A 14,483-nucleotide genomic window follows, 5' to 3' on the forward strand; every position below is an offset into this window, starting at 1 on the left:
AAAACACAGAATTGTTGACATTTTTGCAGATTTATTAAAAAAAGAAAAACTGAAATATCACATGGTCCTAAGTATTCAGACCCTTTGCTGTGACACTCATATATTTAACTCAGGTGCTGTCCATTTCTTCTGATCATCCTTGAGATGGTTCTACACCTTCATTTGAGTCCAGCTGTGTTTGATTATACTGGACTTGATTAGGAAAGCCACACACCTGTCTCTATAAGACCTTACAGCTCACAGTGCATGTCAGAGCAAATGAGAATCATGAGGTCAAAGGAACTGCCTGAAGAGCTCAGAGACAGAATTGTGGCAAGGCACAGATCTGGCTAAGGTTAAGGTAAAAATTTCTGCTGCACTTAAGGTTCCTAAGAGCACAGTGGTCTCCATAATCCTTAAATGGAAGACGTTTGGAATGACCAGAACCCTTCCTAGAGCTGGCCGTCTGTCCAAACTGAGCTATCGGGGGAGAAGAGCCTTGGTGAGAGAGGTAAAGAAGAACCCAAAGATCACTGTGGCTGAGCTCCAGAGATGCAGTCGGGAGATGGGAGAAAGTTGTAGAAAGTCAACCATCACTGCAGCCCTCCACCAGTCAGGGCTTTATGGCAGAGTGGCCCGACGGAAGCCTCTCCTCAGTGCAAGACACATGAAAGCCCGCCTGAAGGACTCCAAGATGGTGAGAAATAAGATTCTCTGGTCTGATGAGACCAAGATAGAACTTTTTGGCCTTAATTCTAAGCGGTATGTGTGGAGAAAACCAGGCACTGCTCATCACCTGTCCAAAACAGTCCCAACAGTGAAGCATGGTGGTGGCAGCATCATGCTGTGGGCGTGTTTTTCAGCTGCAGGGACAGGACGACTGGTTGCAATCGAGGGAAAGATGAATGTGGCCAAGTACAGGGATATCCTGGACAAAAACCTTCTCCAGAGTGCTCAGGACCTCAGACTGGGCTGAAGGTTTACTTTCCAACAAGACAATGACCCTAAGCACACAGCTAAAATAATGAAGGAGTGGCTTCACAACAACTCCGTGACTGTTCTTGAATGGCCCAGCCAGAGCCCTGACTTAAACCCAATTGAGCATCTCTGGAGAGACCTAAAAATGGCTATCCACCAAAGTTTACCATCCAACCTGACAGAACTGGAGAGGATCTGCAAGGAGGAATGGCAGAGGATCCCCAAATCCAGGTGTGAAAAACTTGTTGCATCTTTCCCAAAAAGACTCATGGCTGTATTAGGTCAAAAGGGTGCTTCTACTAAATACTGAGCAAAGGGTCTGATACTTAGGACAGTGATTTTCAGTTTTTCTTTTTTAATAAATCTGCAAAAATGTCAACAATTCTGTGTTTTTCTGTCAATATGGGGTGCTGTGTGTACATTAATGAGGAAAAAAAATGAACTTAAATGATTTTAGCAAATGGCTGCAATATAACAAAGAGTGAAAAATTTAAGGGGGTCTGAATACTTTCCGTACCCACTGTATAATTAATTTCACAAAAACACACAAACACTTTTAATAATTAGGCAGATATGAAGCAAACTGATTTATTTATTTTTACTCACGTTAATGTGAAATTTGAGACTGCCGCTCTGAAATGATGATGATATCCAGATGCGGTGGAACCCTTCGCCGGGAGTTTGATTGATAAGTGATCTAACCAATCATAGCGCCGAATCTGCCATTGTGTCCGACAAAGCAGTCAGGAGTTAGAGGATTAACCTCGGCGGATTTGAATTTGTATTTGTGTATTTACATCTTTCCGCGTTTTAAACAACATTCTTTCTGATGTTCATTCATGTTTATTTGATGCTTTATAAATTATCTAGTTGGAAGAGATGATTGGTTCACAAGCCCTTGAGCTGAGGCATTAGCAATCTGTCATGACCCATTAAAGAGCCACAAAACGGTTTATATTGTTTTTTTATTATTATTTTTTTTTTAAATTGCACAATTTGAAAGCTAGGACTTTAATATCATAACCTGCTTTGTCATGTTGTCAGTGTCCTCTTTGTTATGCGATGTATTTTTCACTGCGTGTGGCGTGACATGGCTTGTCGGACAAAGGAACAGTAACTAAGGGGGGGCGGGTCTTTGCGAAGGGTGTCGCACACAAACTAGTTGTTGTCAGCCTATTCCTGCTTTTTGTTTTCGTTGCAGTCATGAAAATCCCGACTAGCAAAGATAGGTAGTGCTAAATGGTAAAAGAAACTTTGTTGCATTATCTGCGAGTTCTGGATATTTGCTGCCTTTGAAGTGGAAGGAGTTTCTGAATCTTCTGCTTTTTTTCTTTTATAAAAAGAATGCATTTTGTCAAGCTAACAGGCTGTGGCTTCGTACAGTAAAGTAGGTCTGGCATAGCAATGCATCACAATCTCCTGCGCCATTGTTACCAAGCAACGGGGTAAACAGCTGCTAGCATGTGCAACATTACTTAAAGAGAGTAGGACCTTGTCCAATAAGAAGTATTTGCGGCAGCAATAAGTTATTGTGATAGTACACTTTAGAAACAGAGTTAGACAGTTACGGCAATAATGATTCAACATGCGACATTCGAAAATACAATTCGTTGGAGGTCACTGTTTAAATGAGCCTTTTGTGAAGTTCACTTTTACTGGCTATGCCGGTGTAACACAGAGAACATAGAGAAAGTCTCGCGATCCCCTATAGAATGATTCCGCGACCCACGACCCACTTGTTGAGAAACACTGTACTAGAACACATTAGGAGTGATTAACGGCACAGGTGAATGACATTACTAATTAGACAGACTGGGGAGAAACTAGGTCACAGACTAAACCGTTAATCTAATATAGCTCCCTCCCGGGAAGGCGTGTCCTCGCGCCGTAGGAGAGTCAGACTGAGGAGGGAGGGTGGGGGTTCTGGATGAGGGTGTGAGACAAAATAAAATAAAACAGAGTATGGGGAATAAGAAAATGTCCATGGTGGTGTGGAAGGTGGGAGGAGCCAGAGAGGAACCAGGAGCAGGAGGAGCCAGGTGGTGGTCCAGAGGCCAGCCAGGATGAGGCCCCAGGGCGGAGTCGAAGGTGAGAGGAGCCTTGGTGGAGTTGACTTGATGGAAGACGACAACCTGGGGATGACCAACGGAGATGCAGCTGAAGATGGAGACCCAGACGGAGCCGATGAGCCCACGAGTAGCCGATGGTCCAGGAGACCAAGGAGGAGCCATGACGAGCGTCCGAGGTGGAGGCAGAAGTCCAGAGGGCAGAGGCTGAGCCAGTGGGACCGAGGACGGAGGTGGAGACGGGGGGAAGGTGGAGCCAGACGGAGCTGAAGGTGCAGGCAGGTCGACAGCTGACCAAGGCGGAGCCGGAGAGACGAGGGAGCCCAGAGAAGCCATATGAGAGGCTGGAGGCGGAGAAAGGGGATCCTCTGTGTGGGATGGAGATGATGGCCTGAAGACACTAGGAAACTCTACATGGAATTTAGGACATGTTGAGGGGCTGAAAGACATCAGCGGTGATGGGGTTGAGGAACTGTCTGACTGAGGTGGTGGGAGAGGGAGGCTGAGAGGGAATTCTGGAGATACTTGGGACGCATTTTCCTACACATTTCTGCAATTTTGTTTCACTCAGTAACTGAAGTGGCTCCTTTTGGCTCCTTACTTCATTTAAGGAGCCTGGTTTCCTGTAACAAATTCCTAAATTAAATTTGGACAGTGGAGGCTGCTGCCATTTATGACAGAGCAAAAACAGCTGACAGCTCGCAACTCCATTATAAACAGATGGGAGGTGCTTTTGTTTTGTGCTTTCGTGGCTGTTTTTAAAGTGGCATATCTTAAGTGGTTGAAAAAATTAGAAATAACTGTGTGGTTTGTATCTACTACTCTGCAGGTCCTTTTGCTTGCTTGTCATCACATGACATTGTTATTGGGTAACTGCAGCAATGCTACATTAATTAGATGGAGACAGGGATCTGTATTTTATTTTAGAAGAGTCAAAGCTGACTTTCAGAGAGTAATGGTTGTGTTATTGTGGGCACGGTGTCTGTGTGGAGAATATCTCCAGAGCAGAGCTGTTTATTACACGGATCAGCAGAGTTTAATGAAAATCAGGCCAGGCTACGGGCTGACCATTCTGTCTTTGTCTGTGTGCTCTGGTCCTTGTCTTTCCCTGGCACCTGGGAATGCTTATGATAGGGGCCAATTTCACCATGGCTTCTGAGGTTTTGAGATGCTTGGCTTCTAAGTGACAGGTCTGCGCATTACTTTTGCCCACTTCTCTCATTCTTGGCTAGTAAATCAGCAACTCCTCCCATCTATGATCACTATATTTTCATGGTTGTGTCGTCATATTTGCGTTGATATTTTGAGCTTTTAACCATCCACTTTTCTTTGATTAAAGAATTACAGACAGAGACACAATAATTTTCCCACTGTGTTCAACCACAGTGTTGGTTTAACATTTGGCTCTAATTTTGATGTCTTCACAAAAAAGGTTTGTATAGCACCAAAACACTATTCTTAGACGTATTAAACTGAAAGCAGGCTTTGCAGTGGGTGGCGGTGATGTTAAGCTTTTTGTTTTTGGATAAAGTGCAAACACAACACATGTGCCAGCAGCTTGCTTCTGAAGAAGAGTATAGCCAAAGAACAATTCTGGAAAACAGTATGGATTTTGTCACACTTTTAGAAAGGTAACATAATAAAAAGGGTGATAAACATTGGGTCTCATTCATGTATATTTGCATGGATTATTTTATATTTGTATGGGAGAATTTCTCATGAAACAAAATTCTGCTTAAAGGGATAGTTCACCCAAAAATGAAAATTTGATGTTTATCTGCTTACCCCCAGGGCATCCACGATGTAGGTGACTATGTTTCTTCAGTAGAACACAAATGATGATTTTTAACTCCAACCATTGCGGTCTGTCAGTCGTATAATGCATGTCAATGGGAATTCCATCTATAAGAGTAAAAAAAAAAAACACTCTGATGCCGGAAGTGATCTCTCGCACTCATAGACATATACTCACGAGAGATCACTTCCGGCATCAGAGCGCGTTTTCAGACCTCACACACCGGATGCTCAAGGCAGTTGGACATAGTGGTGTATTAGAGGTAAAAAATGATATAAATACTGTTCGGTTTCTCGCACAAGCCGATCGTTTCATGTCTTAGGCCATCAATGTGTCGTCACGAGCCACAGGGTTTAATTTGGATTTGACTGTGCATGTTCTTTTGACTCTTATAGATGGAATTCCCATTGACATTCATTATACGACTGACGCAACGGTTGGAGTTAAAAATCATCATTTGTGTTTTACTGAAGAAATGAGGTTAAAGAATTTAGAGTATTCTAAATGAGCAACCGTGTGCCAAAGCTTAGTCATTTGCACACAGCAAAATCTCCAGAGTTAAATCAACTCTGCTCAGAGTACATATAGGCCCTCTCTAAATAGTGTTAAAGTAGCAGAGTTAAAGTTAATGAGATAATTAAGCAATTATAAGGCTGTGCCTGAAGTCAGTTGTAGTTCTTGTGTTTCTCTTTTCTTCAGTGATTCTGCTTGTTAACAGCAGGTGTTCATCACTAATGCACAATCATCACTATATTAATTGCTTAATTATCTCATTAACATTAAATTTGCTTTAGTGTTATTTTAACACTATTTAGCAAGGGACAATATGTACTCTGAGCAGAGCTGATTTAACTCTGGAGATTTTGCTGTGCATAAACCATGTCCAAACTATCTCCATATAAGGGTTTTCCACACAACTTTTCCTTATGTGAAAGTTTTAATGAACAAATTATGATTCATCAATAAGTTCTGTACTAACATCTAATCTAAATTCAATGTACACTGTAAAAAAAATCCCAGTAAAATTTACGGTAAAAAAACGGCAGCTGTGGTTGCCAGAACTTTACCGTTAAAAATACAGTAGCAATATAAAAAAAAATCTGTTAAATTTACGGTAAAATAACGTATTTCATTAACTGATATAATGTTAATTTACCAACTTAATGAAGTACTAATATCTGTTTTGTACCTTTATAATACACTGACAGTCACCAAACACAGTGGTGATAAGAGTCACATGATGAATCAAAGTTCATCACAAGCAGATTTCCCACAAGCTGAGAAGGACAATACTAATATATAGAAGGTGCACACAGTGTCATTCACACACACACTAAACACCATCATAGTAACATGCATGAAATTGTAAAAATGCAATAAACATTAATTTAACAACATTAGATGGAACATAAAACCCTAATGTACATAACTGATTAGAAAAAAATGAGAAAAACTAAGAAGAAACGAAAATATATCAAATGTGAAGTGTCACGCAGGGAATTGTGGGAATGTCAATTTACGTTTTTTCACTGTAAATTTTACAATGAATTGTTATTTTTCACTTCCAAAAACTGAATTTAATGGTATTTTACCGTAAAATTACATTAAATGTACTGTTAGATCTATTACAGTTATTCACCGTATATAGTACGGAAACTTTCTGTAAACCAATTGACAGTTTTTCACCGCAGCATTTTGACAGTCTTTTACTGTTAAAATCACGGTCTTTTTTTACAGTGAAAAAATGTAGGAACAACTGAAACCACATATACGCAAAAAAAGAAAAAAAAGAAAAAAGTAGCATACACTCAAAGGCTCTAAATAGAATCTTTCATGTTCTTTCAGGTGCTTCATATAGAACCTTTTAGGGGTTCACATCATGGGACCATTTTTATTCATTTTATTTTAATTCATTTTTAATTTTAATGAAATTGTATAAATTAAACAGCTTGTAAACATACTTTATCACTAGAAAAAATTGTAAACATGAAAGTATTATGCAATCATTTAAGACATTTCTCCTTGTAGAGAACATATGTTGGCATAAAGGGTTCTTTAAAATTGAATGAAGAACCATAAGGTTCTATAGAGAACCACACTGAACCTTTTATTCTAATGTGTAGCAGCTAATAGTACTGTTTGATAAATGCTTATAATTATGTACATTCATGCACATAATTCATATCAGTAGTCAAATAAAAGCAGTTTTATATTACATGGAGCAGGTCTCCTCATGGGGGCTGCCATGTTGAGATCACATGACCAGCTGAATATTTTTAGTACTTTTATAGTACTTTTACTTCTCACTTATAACTTAGTAACCCTGTTATTGGATGCTTTCAATAAATTAATCAATAAATTAATCATTATATTAATCATAACGATGACTGTCAGTACCTTTAATCTTTCAATAGAAATCATGTAACATGTAACATGTAGTCTAGTTTCATGAGCTGCATCCAAAATCGCATACTGTATGAGTAGGTACTACATGTGAATTTACATAGCAACCATTAAAAAATGTGCCCTATATAGTATGAATATGGGTAGTATGAAATAAATTCAGATATACTACATCCGCCATGTTGTTAGTCACGTGACGTACCAGCATCAGTTGCCTTGCTTCACTGCCCTTCATAAATCCTCTCCCGTGGCCTCATGGGAAAATAAAGTGTCCATCGAATGTGCACTTTAGAATCTCAGTGGAAATAGGTCATCCGGGGACTGTTTTTCGGATACTTCCCTACTATATAGTAAGACGTAATTGACACTGATAGGTCACATGATAATGACAGCAAGGGCAGATGTAGTACATCTGAATTACATTCATACTACACACATTCATAAGATATAGAATGTACTTTTTTAGCAGTTGTGAACTAATTATTCAAAATAAGAGAGTATGTGATTTCAGATGCAGCTAATGTATTCGGACAAACAACTCTTTTGGCATACTTTTTTTTTTGCTTACTAGGCCTATATAGTAGAGAAGTATTCCATTTCGGACACAGCAATGCCCTGCATCCCAATGTGCATACTGTCCACCCTATCCTCCCTAAATACTAAATAGTATTGAATATTACTAAAGTCACATACTATTTAGGGTGGATAGTATGCACATTGAGAAGCAAGCAAAGTTTCTCATTGTTTCCCTTTTTTCTCCTTTCTGTTTCCTTGGTCTAAGAATGTTTGCATTTGTTGTCATAGTGATTTATTAGTTGACTGATTAGTCCCCACCTGTGCCTTGTCTTCCTCCAGTTATCCTGTGTATACAGTGGCAAGAAAAAGTATGTGAACCAGTTGCAGAATCTGTGAAAATGTTAATAATTTTTATAAAATAAGAGAGATCATACAAAATGCATGCTATTTTTATTTAGTACTGTCCTGAGTAAGATATTTTACATAAAAGATGTTTACATTATAATCCACAAGACAAAAAAATAGCTGAATTTATTAAAATAACCCTGTTCATACTGTAAGTATGTGAACCATTGATTCTCAATACTGGTTCACATAATTTTTCTTACCACTCAGTTTCTGTTGTTCTTGGTCCGTTCTTGTTTAATTGAAATTACTATTACACGTATAATAATGTACTCAAGAACCACCACATATTCAGTTGCATTTCACTGGAAAAATGTTGGGAGGGATTTAAGGCAAGAGTGATTTTTCTTTTTTTTTTAATTCTGATATCTCTTTGAAAACAGTCACTGTATGTAAGCTATCGATCTTTATGTCATGCAGACACCTGTACAGTAATGCAAAAGCCAGGACAGATCACTGAATCCAGATATGGATGATAGGCTGTTCTGGATAGCACTAAGAAGGATTTGAAGATGCATCTGAGTTGAGGTTTGGAGTTTTCCACAGGCTTCATTTATTGAGAAATGTGAGAATTTTGATCATTTTGATTCATAATGACCACTCTTGTTGGCAGTACTGAAAACAAATGATGTGTTCTTAAATGTGTACAGCTATTTTCTGCCCTTTTGTTTCTCTGAAACATGAGCAAATTTATTCTCCAACAGTTATTGGCTAATGTGCTGGAATTGCACACTTAGACAAACTTACGGAAACTGGGTTGTAATACACTCAGATTGACCTACAGTGACAGTTATATAGCAAATCACAGGGTTAGTTAGAAATATAACTTGCACAACACATTCTATGTTCCAGGGGCAGAATAAGGACGTATTTATTTACTGTACTTTCCCTAAAGCTAGCAAAAACATGGTCTTTTAAAGGTAAATTGACAAGGAATAGTACCTAAAACAAGCACCTCAGTTGCTCAAAATGATATTCTTTATAATGGGAAACTTATTAATCTAGTCACCTATTCACCCCTTTACTTGACTCTCTATTGACTAATTTCTGACTGTGTCTTCATCATTATGGTCATTGCCAGTAAACATTATATTACCAATCTGTGTTTTTCGTTCATTGGAATTGTATAAGACACATTGCAATACTAGAATTTTGGTAAGTGTGTGTGGATGTGATTGTGTGTGTGTGTGTGTGTATGTGTGATCAGTGTGTTTATGTATTTGGTAAAATGTGTGGGAACGCTGTTAAAAAAAAGATGATGTCTAGTCAACTTCCTCTAATTCTCTGAAATTCAATAAATGTGTTTTTCCAAAGCTGATTCATTAACATAGCATTTATTTGTCAGTTTACAACATCAAGTTGTTCAATATTAATATTAATTTATGTTTTAAGAACTGATGCTACATATTTGCCATAGAAATTAGATGTTGACAGATTATCATGATGAACAAAACATGCAAGAATCACAAACTTTTGTTGGTCACATCTTATTTTCTATAATAATCCAAATCCAAAAAACCCTATTGGGTTTTTGTCATCGGAATGAGATTTCTACCCTTGAGAAAAAGAAGTACACTTTAGCATACTTTTAAAAAGAGTACTGGGAATAATATACTTTAAACCTGGTTTTTACAGGTTTAACAGAAGCAAGACTTCGGGTCAGTAAGTCCGACAGCATGCTGAAAGACCCGGTTTGTGCTAATGCGTACTGAGCGGTTTGTCATTTATTTGCTCTGTTTTCCTATGACAGCAAAGACATGAGGACTGAAGCAGCATGGAAAAGCCCAGAGAAGAGCACAGAGAAAGGGGTGTGAAAGGCAGCCAGCTGGAAATAAGTGGAGCTCCAAAAGTTCTTGGAGAATGGTGAATGTCTTTTCAACACCAGTCAGCAGCCATGTACAGCAATGAAGAATGAGGTATATATCTACTTGAATGAAACCTGTGGTTCATTCAAAACATAAAATAAAGCTTTACAATAGACAGGGAAAAATGTTTTATTTTGCTGTTGTACTCAAAAGTGATGACAGGGCGTGCAGCGATTCTGGATGATATAACGTGTTATATTAGAGAGTTTTGATTATTGTTACAGCACACACACACACACACACACACAAAAGTAAACATAAAAAAAAGTATAAAAATATTTACTCATGAGAGGCTTGATTTGGCTAAGAAATTGGTAAAAACCAATGGGTCAAGATTTGGCAGCTTATATAGTCAAGTTATCCCCTTCTTATAGATGCTGTAATTACATCACTTAATTACACACAAAATTACAAAAACTCTCCATTGGGTGCTGCAGAGATGCCACATTTTTGTAGGTCAAAACCTTTTGTAGGAGTTTTTTGAATGGGCTTTCAGTTAAATATCTGAAATAAAGTCTGTGGTTGGCAAAATCTTAAGATATTTTCTATATTCTACAACATAAAATACATTAGTATTTTTAGTATCTTGTGATTTAAAAAAAAAAAAAAAAAAAAAAAAAAAAATTTACTTGTCTTGAAAAAGGCGGTTGCTAACAAGTGGCTAAATGGGACTATAGATGTTGTCAAGGACATTAAACATCATGAAAGTGAAAAAAGTGAAAGTGACATGTGTAGGCCAAGTGGTAACCCATACTCAGAATTTGTCCTCTGCATTTAACCCATCCAGTTAGTGCACATTAGGAGTAGTGAGTACACACACACATACATTGCAAACTGTGGACACACACACACACACACACACACACACACACACACAGAAAAGCGGACAGGCATTTTTGCTGTGGCGCCCAGGGAGTGATTGGGGGTCATTTCATGCCGGTATTGAGAATCGAACCCGCAACCTTCGGGTTACCAGTCTTGCAAACAATTATAACTCAAAATTTCAGGGAAAGTTAAAGTTGTCAGAAGCTTAATGGTGGGGACGTTGAAGTCATGTGACTGTGGTGTAGTTTATTTACCGCCTACGTTTAGCATATTACTTCTGGCGATTGTATTATTTAGGTTTCAAAATTCATAAAAGTTTGTGGAGATTATTAACAAAACGTGCAAGAATCATACACTTTTTTTTTTGTCACAGATCTACAATCTTTTCTACAATAATCCAAAAGCCAATGGACAAATCCTATTGGGTTTTTGTTAAGGGAACTAGGCTGATGCTAACTTACAGGTTGGCCTAAAAGTAAGTCTTCACAGACATTCAAATGTAGTTACTCTAAAAAGTAATTAATTACTAGCTACTAATTACATCTTCAACAGTGTAATTATATTACTGTACTAATTATTCTCTAAAAAGTATTGCATTTAGGGGTGTAGCGATTCACTCGTTTTCTCGATGCATCGATTACAAATCCTGACAATGCATATGCATCGATCTTGAAACATGTTTTTTGAATCTTGAATCGTTAATTTAGGCTGATAATTGATGTTAAATGCTAAGAATCGGATTAATTGCGATTCTATAGTGATTCAGTGCTTTAAAATATATAAACTCATGCACGAATTGATGGAGACGTTGTGCAGCGTCATTTGCGCCCTCCCTCAGTTAGTTTAGGATTAGTTGGGAAAATGCATGATATTTTAAGCTAGTCTCTCCATGTAAGCATTAGTATGTTTAATGTACCTGGAACACTTTAATAAGATTGTGTAGCCTTTAATACTACCCTCCACTAGTTAACTATATATGAACTAGGCCTAACAATACTTTTAAAGCCCTTTTAAAATTTTACCGTATGTAAATTTCCACAAATGCCAATTTTTATAGGCCATTAAAATAAATTTATGTAGCATCATTAAGAACTAACATGAACTAACAATGGACAAACAATGCATTAACTAACAATGCATTAACAATGGACAAAAGTTGTTTGTTTGTTTGTTTGTTTTTTGCCCTTACTCTCTGACCTCCTGAAGGTCGCTGTGTAATTCTCACCCTGACTAAGACACACTGGGGGAAGCATTTCAATAACCCTATGAATGCATATTAAAATGCAGAATCGAATCGAATTAATCGAATCGCATCGAATTTTAATGTGAATCATCTCTTATCAAATCGTTCTGAATTTGAAAAAATCGTTCTTGAATACCTATTGAATCGCTGTCTACCCAAAGATTCACAGCCCTAATTGCATTACTTATTACTAATTATTTCTAAATCCCATATAAACATTGACCAGTTGAACAATACAAGAATAGACATGAAACTTGAATTATTCTTGAACTGACCAAAGTATTTAAAGGGAGAAGGTTACATTAAAAACATACATTGTAACATTAGATTTTTAATTCTGATGTTAAATGCACAATTGTTTTACACAGCATTGTTCTAAAGTCTCTACAGTATATAATGCAATTACACCAGAAATAACTGTAATTAAATTACAGAAAAAATAAGAGTAATCCATTACTTTGCATTTTCAAGGGAAAAGTAATTAAATACTTAGTAATGCATTACAACCAACACAAAATTTTAGAATATTATCAATTACGGGTAACACTTTAGAATACTGTTCCATCATTAATTAATAACGACACAGGAACAAATGAGTAACGCAATATTAACACTCTAGTAACTGTTATTAACTAACAAGAAACTGATTAGTAATTGTTTCTGATGGATTTGGTAACATATGAGTCATTACTAGTTGAGTCATTACTATCTTCACTTTAGAATACTGTTTCAAATAATTAGTTCCATAATTATTCCTTTAGAAGGAAGTAGTAACCCTTACAAAAACCTCAAAAGCTTACAATGATTCCAGTCATTACTTGGAAGTTATCATGCGAATACGGTAATACTTAAAGGGTTAGTTCACCCAAAAATGAAAATTCTGTCATTTATTACTTACCCTCATGCCGTTCCACACCCGTAAGACCTTCGTTCATCTTCAGAACACAAATTAAGATATTTTAGTTGAAATCCGATGGCTCCGTGAGGCCTCCATAGGGAGCAATGACATTTCCTCTCTCAAGATCCATTAATGCACTAAAAACATATTTAAATCAGTTCAGGTGAGTACAGTGGTTCAATATTAATATTATAAAGCGACGAGAATATTTTTGGTGCACCAAATAAACAAAATAACGACTTATTTAGTGATGGCCGATTTCAAAACACTGCTTCAGCAAGATTCGGAGCGTAAATGAATCATTGTATCGAATCATGATTCGGATCGCGTGTCAAACCGCCAACGGCTGAAATCACATGACTTTGGCGCTCCGAACAGCAGATTCGATACACTGATTCATTTGTGCTCCGAAGCTTCATGAAGCATTGTTTTGAAATCGGCCATCACTAAATAAGTCGTTATTTTGTTTTTTTGGCGCTCCAAAAATATTCTCGCCGCTTTATAATATTAATATTGAACCACTGTACTCACATGAACTGATTTAAATATGTTTTTAGTACCTTTATGGATCTTGAGAGAGGAAGTGTCATTGCTCCCTATGGAGGCCTCACGGAGCCATCGGATTTCAACTAAAATATCTTAATTTGTGTTCCGAAGATTAACGAAGGTCTTACGGGTGTGGAACGGCATGAGGGTAAATAATAAATGACAGAATTTTCATTTTTGGGTGAACGAACCCTTTAAGTCATTATTACTGTATGTAACAATGACATTGTAAAATAAAGTGTTACACCGATTAGTTAATAGTGAACTACCTCATTCAATAGAACGCTATTACTTACTAATTAGTTAATCAGAGTTTCTTGTTAGTTAATAGCAGTTAATAGAATGTTAATTTCGCATCACTCATTTGTTCCTCTCTAGTTATTTATTAATAATTCTAAAGTGTTACCTAATTAAATTGTATTTATTTTATGTTAATTTCAAGTATTTTATAATCTTATTATAGATGTGTTTTTTTGTTTTTTTTTGGAGGAGGAAATTAATAATTATATCTGAATTTGAACTGGATTACAAACATGCTTTCAACAGGTTATTAGTGCTCACTGACAAAATATGTGACCTACTTGCTGCTGTGATGAAATATGTTTTCAGGGAATTCACGGACAAAGTGTTATCCTGTTATGATCTCTGTCCTTCCATTATTGCATAAATGCATCTTATTCACAATGCCTATGGCAATATCATGGTAACATGGTGGCAGTTTTTTGCTAGCTGGGGACGTGTCTTCACAGGTGAGGAGAAAAACTGCAATAAACTTGACACAATAAAAGAATTACTCATCCATTAGCTATGATTAGTTTTGCAAATGTGTGTGTGTGTGTGTTTATGAAATAACTGGTTTGACAAAGAAGGTCCTATTGAATAAGTGTTAACATTGCAGTTATAGTTATTTGGACAGATCCTCTCGTTGTAGCTACTGTTGCCAGGGGGGCAAATATTTCTTGTT

This window comes from Megalobrama amblycephala, linkage group LG3 (assembly GCF_018812025.1).
Source record: "Megalobrama amblycephala isolate DHTTF-2021 linkage group LG3, ASM1881202v1, whole genome shotgun sequence".
NCBI lineage: Eukaryota > Metazoa > Chordata > Actinopteri > Cypriniformes > Xenocyprididae > Megalobrama > Megalobrama amblycephala.